The sequence below is a fragment of the Protopterus annectens genome, chromosome 6.part0 (genome assembly GCF_019279795.1).
Source record: "Protopterus annectens isolate FY-2018-M chromosome 6.part0, PAN1.0, whole genome shotgun sequence".
Classification (NCBI taxonomy): domain Eukaryota; kingdom Metazoa; phylum Chordata; order Ceratodontiformes; family Protopteridae; genus Protopterus; species Protopterus annectens.
In genome coordinates, this window is record NC_056737.1 from 1,996,924,088 (window position 1) to 1,996,941,325 (window position 17,238).

General features: G+C 42.1%; 1 protein-coding gene across 1 annotated transcript in view; it reads right to left on the reverse strand.

The window, feature by feature from the left end:
• The window catches only part of AGPS (alkylglycerone phosphate synthase), a 1,624,661-nt gene that overhangs the window by 1,328,393 nt on the left and 279,030 nt on the right, over positions 1 to 17,238 (reverse strand). The gene's annotated exons all lie outside the window — the stretch shown is intronic.

Genomic DNA, 17,238 nt, shown 5'->3' on the forward strand with positions numbered 1-17,238 from the left:
GGCTGCTGAGGTGGCTGCAGCTCTGGTGGAATGAGGCCTAATGCCCTTAGGCACTGGTTTGCCATGGTGTAAGTAGCAGAAACGAATGCAGTGGCCTAACCACTTAGAAATAGTCTGCTTTGAGATAGGCTTTCCTTGTGATCCTGCAGCATATGCCACTAGTAATTGCTCTGTCTTCCTGAAAACTTTGGTTCTGTCCAAGTAGAATCTAAGCTGTTTGTGTATGTCCAAAGAATGTACAATTCTCTCCCCTTTGTTCTGTGGATTTGGGTAAAAGGTTGGCAGATGGATGGCTTGGTTAAGAGCCACACTGGACTCTACTTTAGGCATAAATGTTGGATTTGTCCTCAGGGAGACCCTGTCTGGATGAAAAATGATGAAAGGTTCCACAGCCATGAGCGCCTGTAGCTCTGAAACTCATCTTGCAGAAGTAATTGCTAAGAGCAGAGCTGTTTTCCAAGATAAAAACTTCATATCAGCTGTAGCAGCTGGCTCAAAAGGAGGCAGGGTGAGCTTTTCCAAGACATAGTTGAGGTCCCATGCAGGTATTGGTAGTCTCCTTGGGGGCCTTAAATTTTTGACTCCTCTGAGGTACTGCCTAGGGTGAGAAAAAAGTGGTGGCTCTGTATTGTAATGAGCCAAAAAGGCCGAGGCATGAATTTTAATTGATGAAAAAGATAGGCTTTGTCCAGCATCTCAGTTAAGCATTGCAAAATCTGAGGAATATTTGGTACCGCTGTATCAGGTTCCTTGTGCCCGGTTCCAGGCACAGAATCTCTTCCACTTTCCAGCATAAGACTTTCTAGTACTAGGCCTTCTGGCTTCCAGAATGACATCCATCACAGCTTTACTGAGAGGTGTTTTTTGTATGACTACATTATCCTCCATGCTGCCAACTTTAATGTCCTGAGTTGGCTGTGCATGATCTGATTGTTTTGCTGGGACAGTAGTCGAGGTATCTGAGGTAATGTCCAAGTTGGGTACAGAGATAAGTTTCTTAGTACTGGATACCAGTACTGGCGTGGCCAGTCTGGGGCAATCAGTATCATATTTGGCTTCTCCTGTCTGACCTTTAGGAGCACCTTGGGGAGGAGAGGCAGTGGAGGAAAGGCATATACTGATAGGTTTTTCCAGCTGAAAGATAGGGCGTCCACTTTCCATGCTTGTCTGTGATAAGTCCTTGTGCAGAATCGTTTTAGGTGGTAATTGAGAGGGGAGGCAAATAGATCTATGTCCGGGCATCCCCATTTCCTTGTTATCATGCTAAAGACTTGTGGATCCAGCTTCCACTCGTGGGGATCCATGCGGTTTCTGCTTCGTTCGTCTGCCAGTGTATTTTCTTTTCCTGGCAGGAATTGTGCCTGCAGATGTACTTGGTAAGTCAAAGCTGTGTCCCACAAGGTCATGGCTAGTCTGCAAAGGGGGTAAGAATGTGTGCCCCCCTGCTTGTTTATATACCACATGACCGTGGTGTTGTCTGTCTTTATCAGTAGTTGTCCCGGATGAAGTAGGTCCTTGAAGGCTGTCAGGGTATTTTGAACAGCTAACATCTCTTTTTAATTGATATGTAGATGCATTTGGTTTGAGGACCATGTGCCCTGAATGCATCTTCCCGCCATGTGGGCTCCCCAGGCATAATCTGACGCATCTGTTGTTAGTGTCTGCCTGGCTGGAGATAATGTGAAAGGCTGTCCCTTGCTCTGGTGACAAGCCTTTGCCCACCATCAAAAAGTACAGTTTTGTACCTACCATAAATGTAGATGTTCGAAGATCCACATTGCTGCAGTCCTAACACTTGGGTAGTCCGCTGTCCCTCGGTCGGCCCGAATATCAGAGTATAAGGCTGACGTCGGTCAAGGCGCATTTGACTGACATCAGAACGTCAGGGTACAAATGCGCATGACCGACGTCATATCCTCAGTCTTTTCTTGCCCCAGATGTCAGAAGACCCTAAAAAGAAAGGTCAAAACCCATAGACAACAACTAAACAACTAACCAGCCTAACACCAAAAATATGTACAATATATACAATATATACACTTATACAATTATACCTCAGATGGATAACCCAACCCACACAACCACCTCAACTACAGAGGGGAAGGAGGGAGGGTAAATTGGACTGCAGCAATGTGGATCTTCGAACATCTACATTTATGGTAGGTACAAAACTGTACTATGTTCTTCATCTCACATTGCTGCAGTCCTAACACTTGGGTAGAATCCCAAAGCAGAGGTAAGGGAGGATGGCTAAACTACACTGAAGCAGGAGCTGCCAAAATGCCCTGCAACACAGCAGTGGCAAAACCAGCCCTGGATTTAGAGTACAGTGGAAGGTGGTAATGCCTAGAGAAGGTATGCACTGAACTCCAAGTGGCTGCCTCCAAAATATCCTTAGTAGCCACCCCTCAAAAAGCTGTTGAAGTGGCAGTAGCCCTAGTGGAATGAGGCCTAATCCCAGCTGGAATCTCTTTGCCATGATGGGAATAACAAAAAGCAATGCAAAATCCAATCCACTTAGAAATAGTTTGTTTTGACACGGGCTTGCCCTGAGAGCACAAAGCAAAAGAAACTAATAACTGCTGAGATTGTCTGAACCCTTTAGTTCTGTCCAAATAATATCGCAACTGCCTGTGTACATCTAAAGTGTGCAAAATCTTTTCCCCTTTAGTTTGGGGATTTGCATAAAAAGTAGGCAAATGAATAATTTGGTTTAAAGCCACACTAGAAACCACTTTAGGCATAAAGGAAGGATTAGTACGTAAAGATACCCTATCCTTATGGAAAATCAAGAAAGGCTCAACTGCCATAAGGGCCTGTAATTCAGAAACCCTTCTTGCAGAGGTAATGGCCAACAAAAAAGCAGTCTTCCATGACAAATATTTCAACTCAGCAGTAGCTGCAGGCTCAAAAGGTTGTAGAGTGAGTTTCTCCAACACAAAATTGAGATCCCAAGCAGGAGTAGGAGCCCTGTGGTGTCTTACATTCTTTGCCCCTCTAAGAAATTGCTTGAACAAAGGATGAGAAAACAATGGTGGGTCACAGTCGTAGTGAGCTGAAATTGCTGCAGCATGAATCTTAATAGAAGAGAAGGACAAACCTTTGTCCAATAACTCAGTAAGATATTGAAGAGCCACACTTAAATCAGGCTCAGAAACATCCAAATCCTTAGCTGCACTCCAAAATAAAAATCTCTTCCATTTATCTGCGTACACTTTCCTTGTACTAGGCCTTCTAGCTTCCAAAATTACATTCAAAACTTGTTGTGGAAGTTGAGGCCCTCTATGGTTTAAAACAGAATATGCCATGCTGTTAGGTGAAGAGAATGAAGTTTGACATTGAGCAAATGACTGTCCTCCTGGGACAACAGATGTGGAATCAAAGGCAAAGTCCATGGAGGCTTCTGTACTAGACTTCTCAGTAATGGGTACCAGTGCTGTCGAGGCCAATCTGGAGCTATCAAAATCATCCTTGGCTTGTCCTGTCTGACCTTTAGAAGTACCTTTGAGAGGAGAGGCAGAGGTGGAAAGGCATACACATGAAGATTTTTCCAACTGAAAGAAAGAGCATCCACTTTCCAAGCTGTGGGATGAAACCGCTTTGTGCAAAACTTTGGCAGCTGGTGGTTTAGTGGAGAAGTGAACAGATCTATGTCTGGAGTTCCCCAGGACACTGTCAATTTCTGAAATACATGAAGATCCAGTTTCCACTCGTGGGGATCCATGATTTGTCTGCTTAACACATCTGCTAAGGAGTTCTGTGCTCCCGGCAGAAACCTTGCCTGAAGGCTTAATTGTAAACTGAGAGCAGTCTCCCACAAAATCATTGCTTGCCTGCATAGAGGATAAGAATGTGTTCCCCCTTGCTTGTTGATGTACCACATGACAGTTGTGTTGTCTGTTAGAATCAACACCTGCCCTGGAAGAAGTAAATCCTTGAAAGCCATTAATGCAAACTGGACTGCTAACATCTCCTTCAAGTTGATATGTAGATGCTGTAGTCTGACAGGCCACTTGTCTTGTATCCACTTTCCGTTTAGATGAGCTCCCCAAGCTTTGTCTGAGGCATCTGTCGTTAAAATTTGACTCGCCTCTGGCCGGGTCACAGAGAGTCCCTTGTTTAGGTGACATTCCTGAGCCCACCACAAAAATTCCTTTTGAATGCAAGGTATTATTTGAATGACAGTGTCCAGATGCTGGCAGTGCTGTGTCCATACATTTTTGAGATACCATTGCAACTTCCTCATATGCAGTTTGGCATTGGGAAGCACCAGAATACAAGATGCCATGAACCCTAAGGCTTGAAGGACTGTCCTTGCAGTCAGCCCGGACTGAAGAGATAGATGATGGAAGTAAAGGGAAGTAAAGGGAAAGATTCTTTTGTTTGTCCGGGGTTAGAAAGGCCATCTGGGATGCTGTATTCAGTCTTACACCCAGAAAGCACATGTCTTGAGAGGGTACTAGACTGGACTTTATTTCGTTCACAGAATACCCCAGGCATCTTAGCACTGCTATCACATATTCCAAATGACGAAGAAGCACGTCCCTTCCTTGAGCCAGAATCAGGCAATCGTCCAAATAAGGATAGATTTGTATTCCTTTTAGCCTGAAGAAAGCTATCACTGGAGCCAGAACTTTTGTAAATACTCTGGGCGCAGTAGATAAGCCAAAGGGCAATGCAGAGAACTGATAGTGAGAAGTCCCAGTCCGAAAACGCAGATATTTCCTGCAACTTAGCCTGATAGGAACATGAAGGTAAGCCTCCTTGAGATCCAAAGTTACCATCCAATGATCCTTGCCCAGTAGAGGTAAAAGCTGTTGTAACGTCAACATTTTGAACTTGGGAATGTCCAGATAAGTGTTGAGGATAGATAGATCCAAAATTGGTCTCCACGTGTTCCCCTTTTTTGGCACAAGGAACAGGCGAGAATAAAATCCTAGGCCCCTTTCTGGCATAGGAACCGGCTGTATGGCCCCTATTTGGAGTAACAGAGAAATTTGCTTGTGAGCCTCTATTCTTTGTTGAGGAGGAATGTCTGGCATGCCCTTGAAAGGAGGCAAGGTATGGAAATAAAACCTGTAACCATGATGTATGATATCCAGTACCCATCTGTCTTGGGTAATCAAACTCCAATTTTCTTTGAAAAGTGCCAACCTTCCTCCCAAAGGTGCTGCCAGGCGAGAAGGTTCTGGCAGCTGAAAAGGTAGGTCATTGGGTCTGTTTACGAAAGGACTGACCCCTGCCCTCACCCGAAGACTGTGCAGGAGAACTCCCTGTTCTAGGCCTGAAAGAGGCCTGACCTCTGCCCCTGCCACGTCTAGATCTACCCCTAGACTGGGAATCATAAGAAGGATACGTCCACCCTTTAGTAGGCCAATTTCTACTAAATTTTGGAGGCTGAACCTGCAAAAAATCTTTAACAGTCTGCATAGACTTAGCCTTGTCTTCCATTTTCTTTAAAACTGCCTCAACAGGAGAACCAAACAAGACATCAGATTGCAAAGGGGCATCCAAAATCCTAGTTTTAACATGGTCAGATAAATTTTGATCCCTCAGCCAGGCATGCCTGCGAAGAACTGACCCAGTGGCAGCCACCCTAGACGAGGCCTGAACAGCATCAAAACCACATTGCAAAGAATGCTTACCCACCTGTACAGAAACATGCACTAAATCTTGTAACTCTTTACAATCAATACCTTCCGCCAGAGCATCAACCTTAGATTTCAACTGTGAAAGGAGATCATGTTGATATTTCAACATGTGAAACTGGCAATTCAAAGCTCTCATGGCTAGAGTGGAAGAAGTATAAACTTTCTTTCCCCACCTATCCAAGGCCCTGGCCTCTTTATCTGCCGGAACTGGATTTTTGACAACAGAAGCCTTAACACCCTTAGGCCCCTGGCTAACAGTTTCTGGGTCTGCCCTAGGACTCTTAAAAAGATACTTATGAGCTTCAGGCACCCTGTAATACCTATCTGGTTTAACAGGAGCAGGAGGCAAAGAATCAGGATTAAGAGAAGCCTCTGCAAACACATCTTCCACCACATTCAGAACAGGAGGTATAGCTAAAGGCCTATGCTGGGGTAAAAACAAAAATTCCCTAAGCCTTTTCCTGGAATCAGAGAAATCCTGACCTTCCCATTTAAAATGCTCTCTCATGGAGTGAAGGGTCTCTGAAAAAGAAAAAATCCTCAGGAGGAGAAGCAGAAGGAGTAGAATCATCCACATCAGAATCAGAATAATGAGAATACTCCTGCAAGTCTTCAGCCGAAGACTCAGACACATCCGAAGCCTGCTCATAATCCCCTAACACAGGTTCCAACCTAGGCCTCTTATCAGGAGGGGGCATAGAGCCTCTAATCAAAGTAATTAAATCTTCTGCCATTTTAAGCATGTGCTTCTTGGGCACTGAACCTGAAGAACTAGGAGTGACACCCACAGAAGCAAAACTAGACCTGCCTCTAGGAGAAGCCTTGGAAGCAGAAAGAGAGGGCCTAGACACCTTAGGAAGGGTGGGGAGTACAGTTACCTGAGAAGCCCCTACAGCCTGACCTGCCTCCTGGGAGGCCACATCCTGTAAAAACACAGTTTCTCCCTGGGACTCCAGAGAGGCCTCCGGCGGAACCACCGGTTCCACTGGCGCCTCTAAAGAACCGGCGTCCGGTTCGGACGACTCCTCTAACCTAGATTTAACTGCCTTGTCCTTGCGCTTCTTTGAGGAAGCCGGCGTCGGAGCATCCGACGGCATATTGTAATTGCACCGCTTCCCAAAGACCAACCTGGCACAATCCAACCTCCGCTTTATAGTGCGTTTATTGAACCTAGCACAAAAGCGACACCCAACTACGTCGTGCTCAGGTCCCAAACAAGGTATACACAAATTATGGTAATCCCTATGCGGTATCTGTTTCCCACAAGAAATACGGTTATTCACTTTTTCTGACATCCGGTAAACCACTGTGGCAAGAAAAAAACAAAATATTCCCCAACGGGGTACTTAACCAACTCTGACTTCGGTCTGAAACTCCGAATTCGAAAAATTTCAGAACGCCGAACGGCACTTGCAACACTGCTTCTGCATCGGACCATGCGGCAAAAAAGACTGAGGATATGACGTCGGTCATGCGCATTTGTACCCTGACGTTCTGATGTCAGTCAAATGCGCCTTGACCGACGTCAGCCTTATACTCTGATATTCGGGCCGACCGAGGGACAGCGGACTACCCAAGTGTTAGGACTGCAGCAATGTGAGATGAAGAACATCTCCTGTTGTAGGCAGGGAATGACAGTAATGACTGTGGCAATGTTGAGTCTAAACACTTTTTAGGTGCCATTGAAGTTTCCTCATATGCAGTGTTGCATATGGAATTAGTAGGATGCAGGATGCCAAAGCCCAAAGCCTGCAGATTTTTTCTTGCAGATAACTGGGCCTTTGTTGCCAACATTTTGAAATAGGTAGTCAGTTGCCTTAGTTTGTCTGGCGTGAGATAAGCCATCTGGGCAGTTGTATTCAAGCTTGCACCCAGGAATGTTACCTCTTGTGAGGGTACTAATTTTGATTTCTTTTTGTGGACTGTGTACACTAGGCATGTTTAGAAGTCTTTTGACAAACGTCAGATGTTGAAGAAGAATGTCCTTGTTCTCTGCTTGAATGAGGCAGTCGTCCAAGTACGGATAGATTTGTATTCCTCTTTGTCTGCTGAATGCAATTACTGGTGCCAGGCACTTTGTAAAGACCCTGGGCGCAGTAGATAAGCCAAAGGGCAGTGCAGAGAATTGGTAATGCACTGAACCAGCCTTGAATCTTAGGTATCTTCTGCATGATTGTCTGATTGGAACATGCAGGTATGCCTCTTTTATGTCTAAAGTCACAAGCTAAGCATTCTTGCCCAGCATGGGCAGAAGCTGCTGCAAAGTCAACATTTTGAATTTTGGAATATCCAGGAAAGTGTTCAGAATAGATAGGTCCAGTATCGGCCTCCAGGCCTTGTCCTTTCTGGGTACCAAGAACAGTCTTGAGTAAAATCCTTGTCCCTGATCTTGCTCTGGTACTTGTTGAATGGCCCCCATGTCCATGAGGGATAAGACTTGTTTTTGTGCCTCTGCCCATTGATTTATTGGCAGATCTGGCCAGCCGTTTGCTTTTGGCAGAGTATGGAAATGGAACTTGTAGCCTTGTGACACTATGTTCAGAACCCACTTGTCCTGGGTTATGATGTGCCAATTTTGAGCAAAAAGTGCTAATTTTCCCCCTAAGGGTGCTGCCAGAAGATAAGTGCTTGGTGCAGGCAGGGGGAAGTTATTGGGACGGTTTTCTGTATGTTTGTGATCTGTCTTCTCCAGCTTTGGAGGTAGAAGCACCCCATTGCGTGGGCCCTATAAGAACCTTGCACCTGGGATCTGACCCTTTGAGGTCTGTCTGACACAGGAAAGGACACGTTTTTTGTAGGCCAGTGTCTACTAAACCTAGGTGGCTGTACCTGTAAAAAAATGTTGACAGTTTGCATAGATTTAGCTTTGTCCTCCATTTTCTTTAACACCTCTTAAGCCTTAACACCAGAGTATCATGCTGTAAAGGTGCATCTAGTAATTTAACTTTAACACGATCAGGCAGATTTTGTTCCTTTAACCAAGCATGCCTCCTAATTACATAACCCATAACTGCGGCCCTGCGGGAGGCCTCCAAAGAATCAAAACCACATTGCAAAGTATGTTTTCCAACTTGTTCTGCTGCATACAATAAATCCTGCATTTCCTTGTTTTCTGCACATTCAGAATTTAACATTTTCTGTTTAAGCAATCCCATGACATGTTGCTGATATTTAAGCATATGAAATTGACAGTTTACGGCCTTATAGCCAGAGTTGCAGATGTGTAAACCTTTTTTCCCCATTTATCCAGTGCCCTCGAGTCTCTGTCACAGGGGGTTGGGTTTTTTGCAGTGGAAGCCTTAACTCCCTTTAGACCCTGTGAAACAGTTTCTGGGTCAGCAGCAGGGTTTTTAAAAATAAATTTGTGTAAGTCAGGAACTCTGTAATATCTGTCAGACTTAACAGGAGCTGGGGGTAAGGATCAGGGGTCAGACTAGACTCCGAAAACACATCATCTACAAAGTCTAACACAGGTGGAATGGCTAGAGGCCTGTGATGAGGTAGTAAAAGAAAATCCATGAGCCTCTTTTTAGATTCTGAAAAATCTTGGCTCTCCCACTGGAAATGCTCCCTCATGGTATGCAAGGTTTCCCCAAAGGAATAGTCCTCAGGAGGAGATGCTGAAGGTATAGATTCTTCAGCATCAGAATCCTCATGGGGGGGGGAAGAGAATATTCCTGATCAGAAGAGGAATCAGAAGAAATTGACTATGAATCTTCAGATCAGGTTTCTGTGTCTTGCCTAGGCCATTTTGAGCATCTGTGTTTTGGGCATAGAGGCCTGTCCACGTGGCTCTTGAGTTTGTTTCCTTGCTTTAGAAGGTGCTTTATTCTTTGCCTTTGAAGCTGAAGTCATTTTAATGTAAAGATGTTTAGGTCTGAATACACCCTCAGAAGCCGGTACCTGCTCAGCGGCTCTGGACCCATCTGAGGGATTAGCGTCCGAGGCTCCAATACCTTGAGTATCCAAGCGGCATGGCTGACTCCACATGGGAGTCGGTAGCGGCCTGCGACTCTAACGTAGCGGGCATCAGGGGCTGCGAAAGCGCCTCACTGAGAACCAGCAAACCGGCAACTGGCTTAGGAGAAGCTCTGTCGTCGGTTTTGGGCCTCGGTTGTTTTTCTCTATCCTTTTCTTTGCGTTTTTTGTAAACTCCGGTAGTTGGATGGCTATCCGACGACATTTCAGGATAATTAAACCGGCGTCCAAAAAAGTTTAAAGCAAAATCATACAGACGTTTAATAGTGCGTTAGTTAAATCTAGCACAAAACCGACAACCAGTAACGTTGTGATCAGGGCCTAGGCAAGGAACCCAGTAAGAATGAAAATCCTTATGAGGTATTTGCTTTCCACAAGAAATACAATTATTAACTTTTTCTGACATCGGTCTGGAGCAAGAAAAAAAAGTTTCCCCAACAGGGTACTTAGCTTTATTGAAGACTTCGGATCTGAAACTCAAATACAAAAATCTCAGGAGTCGACCGACCGGCACTTGCAAACTGCTTCTGTTTTGGGCACCGTGCGGCAAGAAAGACTGAAGAAAATGGCATCGGCTGCTTCTTTCATACCCCTGACGACCTGACGTCAGGGAAGGGGCAACAACAGCCGATGCAGAACCCAACACTTTGGAATTCAGGCTGGCTGAGGGCAACCTGCCAGCAGGATTACCCAAATGTAATGACTGCAACACTGAAACACGAAGAACATCTTACAAGTTAATAAGAAAGTTAAGTATTTAATTACTCTAATCGGGCCAAGTTCTCTATGCACACACCCTCAAAACCACATCAATTAAAGTTTCAACCAGGATTTTGCACAACAGTAGCAAAGTATTCTGGTACACAAAAATCAAATTACTTCTTAATGAGTGAAGACATTTATATTTATCCATGCTGTGGTTCAAATACTACAGAATCTCATACAAGTAATGTCAAATTAAAGCAAACTATATGCATTATTATTTATTTACATTTTGTTAACCTAGGTTCAGATCCACAGGGGACCCATTTCACAAACTTCCAGGGTGTAGAGCAAAGATTTAAAAATATTCAGTATTAGTTATAGTGGAATTCACAAATTGTAACATTGAAATGCAACAACTTTCGTATAATGTTTACATTTAAGTTTCTTTTGATTCAGTAAACATATTAGTAACCTCTTCCAAACTGTATTATAATTAATGTCTAGCCATCGAATAACAGATTTACAAATTGCAACTTGTAAATATGTTTCAAGATCATAAAGATTAATATACCTTTTTTCTCACATTCTTATACGATGTGCTTATGCAAATCTAGTTTTTTGGGAAACCACAAGAAATTTAATAACATTTCATTATTTATTTAGTTAGTTAGTTGGTTTTGCATTTAAACTTAAACTCAAACTTTATATAGGAGAAATCGGAAGCAATACAGCTTGGATTAATTCATCTAGTTTTAAATATATAAATAATATTCTTAAAAAGTGTAAAGGTATATTTCATAAATATTCAAATACGGATTTTTTTATTTATTTATTTTTTATTTTTCTGTTCTGTTACTCAAAAGATTTCATGGAAGATTATGAAAAAATAACGTTCAAAGATGTAAGAACAATTTTCTAGGATGGAATAATTGCTTTTTTGAATTTGAAAATTAAACCGAATGACACATTTATTGAAGATCATCAACTTAGGTTTAATGATGGTTATTTACCTTTATCAAAGACAAATGCATTTATACCTGGGAAAATCAAGTCATTAAATAATTCTGATCAAAAAGAAATTCCATCTTTTATTGATTATACTTGCTAAGTATTTTGAACTTTATTCTATACTATAAAATTATACAACAAAATTGAACACAAAACATTGGAAATGTATCTTTCAAAATAATGAAAATATTCTTTTCAGATTCAGATAAAACAGAATTGTCAATTGCAAAAACTACCCATTCACCTGTTTGGAAAGTTTATTCTCAGAATACACTACACAGAGCATTATTTATTCCACACAGCTAAACAAAGACAGATCAATTTAATGGTAGATTTTGTTGAAGATGTAACATGAATATTAGGACGGACTGGTCACATATTTTGTTTGAATGTTCACCTTTAAATATTTGGGGTTGTATACAATTTTTGGACAAGCTTTATGGTCTGATAACTTTTTAGATTTCTAAAGGCTTTGTATTGTATAATGCTCCTATACCCCCAAGTGTTGACACAGCTCATTATTTTCTTTTATTGCGTTATTTGAGTACTGCTGAATGAAATGAGACTGATAAGAATGAACTCAAGGTCAATAACTCGTAATCTTGGGTACTGACCTTCTGTTTTGGACTTGAGAAACATGAAAGAATCATTATTTTTACCTCATAATTTTACATAACAGAAACACAGTTAATAAATATTTAATATTAACAACATATGGATTTATGCAGCACACATATACAATATATTTTTTTCTTTACAGCTTTTAATTGCTTTCCAAAAATATCAATTGAATATCATGCTTTGTACATCAATGTTTAAATGAGTTTGAAATTGCTCGCTTGTATTTGTAATCTTAAAGAATGAGAAATGCAACAAGTTACAGTACACACGTTTATATAAAAGTACTCCATACACATTGTACACACGTTTATATAAAAGTACTCCATACACATTGTCAATAACTTTAAATTCATAACATGTTACTGTACAAAGCATAACAGCAGTCCTAGGCCTTTCAAACTCAGAGCAAACATGCAGGATATCTGTATTGCCAAGGCAGATGATGTTATGACGTCTGAGGGGTGAAAAGAAAGAAATGAGAGAGGAGATGTACGGGAAATTCAGGTAACTGCAAAGTGGCACAAGCACTGAGAGATGAATATCTTTTGAACTGAATATACCAGCTTGTTTTACAAATGATTATAATAGTTTGGACTTCTTAGTGGGTGTGGAAATATGTCACAGGTATGGGACCTTAAAACAGAAAAAGAATGATCAGCACAGGTAAGTCTATTACATTGTCTAGCAAAAACAATGCATCACTGCAGGGGGACCTTAACTGTTTAAAAATTTCAGAGTGTAAACCTCAAAATGCATTCTCTCGAGGCACTCCTAAAAATGGAGAACATCAATATCTGTGCAGTAACTGAGACCTGGTTCAAGGCTCCAGAGAGCACCCCTGCAATACCAGGCTACAACTCTTACCACACTTTTCGGTCACCAAACCAGGACCAAAACACTAAAGGTGGAGGAGTGTCTATATTCACCAAGGATATTCACACCACCAGGTTAGTTGCCCAACACAATGTATCTGAAATTCTCCAGGTGCAACTAACACTAGGTAAGACTGCAATCCAAATAGTAGCTTGTTACAGATCCCCCCCACCATGCCCCAAGATTCTCACTACATCTTTCTAAACATACTGGAAAATATTAAGATACAACCAAACACCCTAATACTGGGTGATTTCAACTACCTTGCCATTAACTGGGAAAACTACTCGTGTACCAACACCTTTGCCCAACAGTTCTTGGAATTCATAAAGTCCAATGCCCTGGATCAACTAATCCATAGTCCCACCAGGGGCTCCAATATCCTAGACCTGGTCATTACCAACATGGGAAATTGAAGCACCACACCTATGGTCACCCCCCTCGTTGGTCAGGTCTGACTATAAGGTAATTACCCTTGACATCCACATCCCTCCCCACCCCCCAGTAAGGAAACCTCCGTAAAAAACTTCTACAAAGCCAACTTCATCCTACTCAAGTCAGAAGTGACAAATTTCATGACACACATGCAGATGGGAACTGAAAGCTCGACTGTTGAATCCTACACTAAGGCACTGTACGAGTACATCCACTCGTGCATGAATCGTGCCATCCCAAATAGAAGCAAGATGTTCTCCTCCAAAAAAAGAAAGCCAATCTGGTGGGCCCCTGCCATAAACCAACTTTACATCAAAAGGAAGAAACTGTTGCAGAAAAGAGGAAAATCACAGGATGCAAAAAAACTCCCTTACCAGCCTCAGTGAGAAGCTGAGATCCCTCATAAAATCCTCCAAAGCTAGTTACGAAAATAAAATTGCCAAAGATACCAAAGACAACCACAAGGCATTCTATAACTATGTCAAGAATCTAAATGACAATGCTCAGATCTGCTCTGAGATAAAACAGAATGGCATTAATTATACTTATCCCAAGGATATTGCCAATATCCTGGCAGATTGATTCAGCGCCAACTTCACCCCCCTCTCACCCCCTAAATGGCCCATCTCAATACCGAACGATTGCCAAACTCTGGTAAGAATGGCCACACAGGTAAAAAACACACTCTTCAAAGTTAAGAATACAGCATCCATGGGACCAGACGACATCCTGGGCTGTGTACTACATGGACTACAAAATGAACTGGCACCTCACCTAAGTGTCAAGTTTAATCATAGACTCACCTCAGGCTTCATGCCCACTAACTGGAGCACAGCTACAGTTATCCCACTCCACAAGGGAGGATCCACCTTGGATCCTGGGAACTACTGCCCATCAATCTAACGAGCTTGATCTGCAAGGCCATGGAACTTATAAACAAAGACATTGGCAACATTCAAACACTGGACTCCACCCAGTTTGGGTCTGTGAAGGGCCGATCCTGTCTCCTGAACCTGACTGACTTCTTCGAATCAGTCTCCAGAGCTGTGGACGAGGGTAAGGCGGCCCACACAGCCTATCTGGACCTCGCCAAGGCCTTTGACACCATTCCCCACTCTGGAATCACAGATAAACGTATTAAGCTGGGCATTAATCACTACATCACTCGATGGGTTGCCAACTGGCTTACTGACAGAAGCCACAATGTAAAAGTAGCAGACTCCAAATCCAGCTCCAGACAAGTGGCAAGTGGAGTACCTCGGGGTTCAGTCTTGGGACCGCTCTTGTTTGGCATCTACTTCTCTGACATACAGGCCAACATTAAAGGACTCTGGCTAACAAAGTTTGCAGATGACTGCAAACTGGGAGCCTTTACTGAATCCCCAAATGATGTGGATATTCTACAAAAGGACCTTACAGAAACAGATGCTTGGTGCCAAAGCCGTGGGCTCAATGCCAAGAAATGTATCGTTATCCCCTTTGGGAAAAAACATGTATCCATGAATTACCACATAGGTGGCAGTACACTAAACATCGAATGTGTGATAACAGATTTGGGGACACAGGTGGACAGTGGTCTCACCTTCGATAACCATATCACCACAACAGTTGGGAAATCCTTCTATGTGGCACACCTCATCACTAAGGGCTTTTCATCCAGAAAAAAGGAGGTCATTGTCCCACTGTACTCATCCCTAATTAGACCCATTATAGAATACAATGCCCCATTTGGTATGTACCTCTCAAGACACCTGCAACAGCTGGAAAGGCCACAGAAATACCTCACTAAAAGAATCACAGGCATAAAGCAAATGCCCTATGCTGACTGTCTAAAAAACTCCAGCTATACTCTGCTGCATATTGTCTACTCAGAGGTGATCTCTGCTTAACATACAAGGCCATGTCAAACCCACAGCTGTTGGATATGCTACACTTAAAGAAATCCCAATCCCTCAGAGCCACACACTCCCAAGGATCTAAACCTTGCCATCACAATGAACAAAACATGCTGAAGGGATAGGTTCCTGAACCAGAGACTCCACAGACTCTGGAACAGACTACTCATACATGTCAAGCAGAGCGCCTCTTTGGCCCTCTTCAAAAGGAACCTTGACGATTGGATGGGAGATAGGAAATTCACCCCGGGGATCAAGTCAGTCACCCTGCTAGACAGGGGTCCAGGGAAGTAAATATTGTGGGAAGAAATAGCCATGGAATTGTTATGGCTAGGTTTGTACAGGCCCTAGGGCCGATAGCCTAGTTCCAACCTATGGTAGCTAGTTTAATAACAACTGGGAGAGGGCAGGTACTCGGTTTTACATTCGGAATCAGAAAGTCCCAAGTAATTACACTTTCCAACAGGTAGCCTACTTTGCTCTTCTTCAGGGTAAAAAGTGTTCACAATGAAGGATACGGGCAAAAAGATATGTGCACCCAGTTGGTGGCTGTTTGTATAGAGAATTTTTTTTTTTTTAAACAAAGAGAAAGAAGGTTATCAGGTCAGAATTAAGCCCATATTCTAAAACGGACATGTCCCTTTTTCAATAGCTGCTCTGCATTCTCAAGACACAAATAAGGATATATACCATGCCCAAAACATTAGTTTACTTATTTTTGGTTTCTTCTATGTGATAAAGGGGAGATGGAGGGAGGGATGGGTGGGTGATCTGATCATATCAGAAGCAAAAATATCTGAAATGGGAAGTGGAAGTGCTTTCTAAACTTTTTGTGGGAGGGGTCTGTGATTGCTCGATTCTTCAGCATAGCTTCTAATTACGCATTTGATCCAAACTGCATGATTTGGATTTACTGGCATTAGTAACTAGGCCATAGTGGCTGAGTCAGTGTAGAATATACAGTCACACTGCAGATGGCTTCAGACAGTATCTCATTAACAATATTATAGGCTGCCTCTATTGGTTACTTGCACACAAATACAGCAGCCCACATACTCCTACATAAAGTATGCGGCTTCCACACCACAGATAAACACACTTCTAGTGTCATATATCATGTCCTCTGATGTTACACAGAGTGCATAGTAGCTGCCAAAGAACACTGAAGGAAGCATTCTAAAAAAAAAAAACACAAAAGTACTACTTTACTCACCATAAATAGTACAGTGTGACAGTATCTATATATATATATATATATATATATATATATATATATATATATATATATATATATATATAGTAATAGGTAATTCACAGCTTCATAGTTCCAGCTTTAATATCGTTTTCTGATCCTTTAATCAATTACGTCTGTGGTTATGAAAAACACTTCATATAATACATGCTTTGCTTAACTCAATGGAGTAAAATGCTTGACTTCATACTCCATTTGATTTTTTATAATTTAAGACTAAGAAATGAATAATAAGGTAAATACATTTTGTTAACAGGAATGTTTAGACAAACAAATCAAATAAAATCCACATGTTAAAAAGAAACAAGCATATTACTTTTTTTTTTTTACAGCAAAAGAATCTGAAAAAATAAATTTCAACAAAAGATGAGCATGGTGGCCAGCATCACCTCAATACTATTTTGTGGAACTTTGTGAAACACCTCCAATAAAGTACTTCACCTGTGGGTTTGCTCAAACTACTGTCTCATTATGAGACCTACAATCTGGATATTATGTGATGACCAGAGTTTGAAGAAGAGGTATTATAAGCAAAGGGAAATTAAGCAGGAGGAAGGGCTGTTATTGGAGAAGGGGAAACTGGGCAACTGCCAAGCACTGCAACCCTCTTAGAAGCCCCCAGTTACTAGAAATAATGGCTAATCTGGCCTTAAAAGTGATCCTTACCAGCATTTTAAATGCTATTACGGAAAAGAGTAAATAAGTGGGGGATTTCAGAAATTCGATTTGGAACAGGTATAATACCTCTACACCTAAAAGCACAATCTTACTTACAGTTTATAACTGAATATTTACAATTCTTATCCAAAAAAAAGTGTAC